Consider the following 4601-nt stretch of genomic DNA (forward strand, 5'->3'; position numbering starts at 1 on the left):
CCGGCTCCGTTTCTCCCCTCCTTCCCTTCTCCGCCGTGCACCTTTGAACCTGCTGCTGATGCACTTGATCACATCACGTCAGTCTGGCTCCGGCTGACTTATCCACTCCCGCGGCTCGCCTGAGAGAAGTGCACTGTATGTCACACTCATCTCTCTTCTCCAAAGCTCTGTCGGCTCATTTCAGTCGTGAGCGCCGAGGCTGATGAATATGTATCCCGGGCTGGGTTTCGCTGCAGTTTGGAGGATCTGGAACAAAGCGGGATGAGAGAGCCCTTTGTGGTTGTCTTCTGGATTTAACCGTGACATTTCTCTGGTGCCTGCTGCCACTTTTTATCTTCAACAGACTTTATCCCCAGGTCAGACTCGCGGCCCCTTTTTGAACGCTGGCATTGTCGATTCTCACACCCACTATCGGCGCTTCAGCTAGCATATTTCTGGTAATTCGGGAAGTCTCATCGTCTCTTTCACTGTTTAAGGCCCTTAATTGAGTCATTAAAACGGTGCAGAAATGTCTCGCAAACAAGTGATGGAAACCCAAACAAAGGGTTACACAACGCTCACTCATGGCACATAATCCACGTCTTTAATCTGGCGAGTCGACGCAGTGCGGTGGTGGGATCGCTGACGAGCGCGGGGGGATCAGCGCTTCCCTCGTTTACCCTGCAGTCCAACTCGCTGCACCCAGGACTGCAGCAGTGAGCAGCAGGGGGGCGAGGGAACCGGGCCATCGTCGCCATCATCTTAAAGCACCCTCCGTCTCCTGCACCCACCCCGCCCCGCCCCACCCGCAAAGCGCACTGAGAGATTTAGAAATGGCACTGGGAATAAGCGGAGGGGTGGAAATCGCAGGCGGCGGTTCTGATTTCGTATTTGCGTTATCAGTGGGAGCCAGCAGGGTGAGCCAGCATGGGAATGACCTGGATACTGATCGACCTTTATCCCGCCCAGATGCTGCCTGTGCCACCTCCAGGCGAGACGGGGTGATCCAAATCACGCTGCGGAGGTGCTCAGCAAAGACGCGGCAGAAAAAAGAAAGGGAAAAATGGCGACCCGTGCTCCATCACACAAAACATGCGACGTATAATGTGCAGAATTCGAAGCTGGAAGTGCGTGGTTTTTACCATTTGACAGGCTTTGATTTAGCAAAGCGTGTTCCCACAATGCTCTGTCCTCCATTTTTAGCTCTGGTCGACGCTACACCTTCAAGACTAAACACGGCTATTATCCTCTCTTCGTGTTTTGTCTGCGGCGCCATTTTATTCCCATAAAGCTACATTACCGTCTCTCTCTCTCTCTCTCTCTCTCGCTCTTTTTTTTTTTTTTTTTTTTTTTTTTGCGTGACAAACATTACAAAGCATTGTGCCCCATCCCAGCGGGGGAGCGTGTCGCTGCGTCGCTACCAGCAGGGACACTGTGTCCTTAATGCGCTGCGCCGTGCTTTGTGCTCTGTTGACCTGATCAGCGCCGCCTAAGCCAAAGTTAAGCTCATCTTTTTGTCCTACTGTATTTATGAAAGAACCGTCGACCGCGCTCTCGCTCAGCTTCGGGGCTGAAATGCGGCAATCCCTCGTTCGGTTATTTTTTAGAGGCGAATGCGCAACTGTGGCCGTTGCGGCACAAGTCGCCCGTGTTTGTTTGAGCGGAGGCTTGAATTTTTCGACGACGTTGCAGCAGCGGAGTTGTCGAGGCCGGTGCTTTGGAGAGTTGCTCAGAGACTTAACCCTCCTCCCCGGCACCTTCCCCCTCTCCAGCGGAGGAAAATCTCTGCTGAATTCATGTCTCCTTTCAGATTTCTAAGAGGCGTTAAACCTTTCTGGATTAAAGAAGGTAATCTGACAGGCAGAAGATTGTATTAGCCTGAGTGTTGGCAGAGCTTTTAATTTCTCCTCTCTTTTCATCCCCCCTCCTTCCCTTCTCAGTCTGCCTCTCCTGCTGACCTGCTAGATGGTATTATTGTGTTTTCCTTTTGAATTACAGCAAAAACATCCACATCTTCCCTTGCTATTCACGCTCTTCTCTGCTTCTCGATCCCACTCTTTCTGTATCTTCCCTCATCCGCTCGCTCCGTCTTACCTCTCTCCCTCGCTCTCTCTCTCTCTCTTCCAGCAGTGACAGCATACTTGTGTGAACCCATGATTTATCATTTGCTAATCCGCGCTGATTACGGAGCTTTCCACACGGCCCTTATCTGTTGCTGAGCCCGCTTTTCACTCCATAGCTGCCAATTATCTTTCAGGCAGCCTGCAAACAGACCTGTCTCTGTCAGCCAGCTGCAGAGCCGCCACCGAGGCCTCTTTCACTCTTTATGTGCGCCGGCGTTCGCGGTGCACAGGCGCGCCGCTGACAGCACCGCCGGCTGCGTGCGTGTATTTCTGGTCCCGAGTGCTTGTTGAAATGTCAGTGATCAAATTTGGCACGGCATTCAATATTAAAAGTGTTCTGCACTTACGCCGAACAGCTGAAAGTCCTCCTCGCCGTCAGGAGCTCTACGTAAAGACGGGAGGCTCCTGGCATTATTCACTCTTACCGGCTCACACGCCGAGTGGCTAACGGGTCATCTTCTTGCAGTATTTAGTTGTGACACTATTTTTTTTTATAAATAAATGTGATTTAGTTGGAGTTTGGTAAATGGATTCCACATATTTAGCACCTTGACTGGTTCCTAGTTCTTTAATCACATTCACCCATTCACACTCACATTCACACACTCACACTCCTAAAAGAGGCAAGGTGCTCAAGCCATCCCCTGGGAACAGTTTGGGGTTCTGTCTTGCTCAATGACACCTCAACATGTGGACTTCAGGAGATGGGGAATCGAACCTGCAACCTTCTGATTAAATGACGACCAACCGAGCCAAAGCAGTCCTCATTCAGTGTGATGAGGTTGAGTGGCTGTCGCTTAAGACTCACCACACTTCATCAACCATCCGAACCCTATGAAAACCAGAGAGACGACCCGAGCCTGAGCCTGTAAACACAAGGCCCCTCAGACAGAAAAACACAAAGAGGAAAAACAGCCAGCTGACATGAAAACTTGGAGCTGTTGATGTAAATATTTGCCCTGGCCGGCCTCCGACGCAGGCACTTGACTCAAAATCAGCTCCACGCTGCTTCTGACTGAAAACACAGCCCCCCCCACCCCCTGTCACGAGCTCTCACTAATTTGACTTGATGTGCTGAAAGTTGGATATTAGCATCAAGGTCAACATTGTGCTAGCGTGCCAAATCCGCCTCCCACACGCCGTTCGGACGGCGGAGCGGCGCGGCGATGCCTCGCTGTGACTCATCCGACACTTCCTGTAGGCCGAGCGGGAGGACAGCTAAGGTTGGCATATGACAGCGTGAGGTTAGCGAGGTGGTGGTGGGTGGGGGTGGGGGGGTTTGAGGAGCGAGGCTTGGCCCGCGGGGAGGGTATGCAGATCACAGCGCGCTCAGCTGATGCGGTGTCCAATCGTCAGCGTAATGGGAAGTGACGTGCACATCAGAGCAATGTGGGTCAGAGCGCCAGACGACCAGCCCGCGGCCTGTATCTGCTCCGCCTGTCTAATCTGCTGCAGCTCGGCCAGACGAGGCTCTCTAATCGACCCTGATATTCAGTGAACACGCATTACCATCTCCCCTCACGCAGCTCCCAGCGCCGCCCGAGACGTCCGGGAGACTCCGACCCGAGTGGGCGTCGGTGGAAAGAACGCCATTCTCTCCTAAGACGCTGAATCAGAATTAATTGCGAAGCAGGCAGGGAGCAACCTCGTAAAAAAAACAAAAAAAAAAACACAGGGAGCGTAGCGGAGCGCCCACTCGTCCTGCGGTCTGAGTCCGACGTGGCTGAAGGCCTCGGCGGGAAGCGCGCAGCGAAAATTCGCTCGCAATCTTCTTTTGTCTTTTGTGCTTAACCAAGACAAATCGAACTTCATTGAAAGCATACAAAATCCAGATTTTACACCTCACTCTATCTCCTCATCTCTGCTCGGCGTCGTTTTGAAGTGGCGACTGCTGTGTTTATGATATTCTCCACACCCTCGACGGTTTTGAAATATTCATTGTGGAAGGCTAAATATAAATGGCGGCATCTGCGCTTTCTCCGCAGTACGATACGGAGTGAGCTGTGAATTTTTCCTTCCCTCCACCGGGTAAAAATGGGTCGGATGGACACAGTGCTTAATAGGATTCCCATGACATGGTCAGGGGGCTGCTGTCTGATGGGGGCGGGGGGAGGAGACACGGCGAGCGGGAGGAAAAGTGCAAACTTTTGCAAGTGTTTGCTTAGCACCTGTGTATAGACTTAACAACTCCATCGTAGCCAGAGGGAAGTGACACATGGGGGCCTTGAAGTGTTTTGACATTTTCTGCTCAAACAGGTTTTTTTTTTTTTTTTTTTTTTTACGGCCGAGGGAAGAGGCCCAGAGGAGTTCAGCCTGTGCGAATCTGCCTCCGCCTCATCAAAGGCAGTAATTTCCTGTTCATTTCAGGCGACCATCCCCCAACCCCGAGCCCTTGTCTGCTAATCCCACCCCTGCAAAACTGCACCCCCTCCTCCAGTCTCTGCCCCCGCCCGGCCAACCCGGGGCCCCCCGCTGGTGTCCTGCCCGCCTGCGCCTGGG

The 4601-nt window shown here is 52.4% G+C and overlaps 1 long non-coding RNA gene across 1 annotated transcript; it reads right to left on the bottom strand.

Annotated features, from left to right (window-relative positions):
- Positions 1 to 372: 372 nt before the first annotated feature.
- On the bottom strand, positions 373 to 3125 carry LOC115398514 (uncharacterized). The gene is made up of 2 exons (XR_003932579.1): positions 2074 to 3125; positions 373 to 1302 (listed from the first exon to the last, which is right to left on the bottom strand). It is a non-coding gene; the product is annotated as an uncharacterized LOC115398514 (long non-coding RNA).
- Between the last annotated feature and the right edge of the window lie 1476 nt (positions 3126 to 4601).

Source organism: Salarias fasciatus, chromosome 12 (genome assembly GCF_902148845.1).
Source record: "Salarias fasciatus chromosome 12, fSalaFa1.1, whole genome shotgun sequence".
NCBI classification, from domain to species: Eukaryota; Metazoa; Chordata; class Actinopteri; order Blenniiformes; family Blenniidae; genus Salarias; species Salarias fasciatus.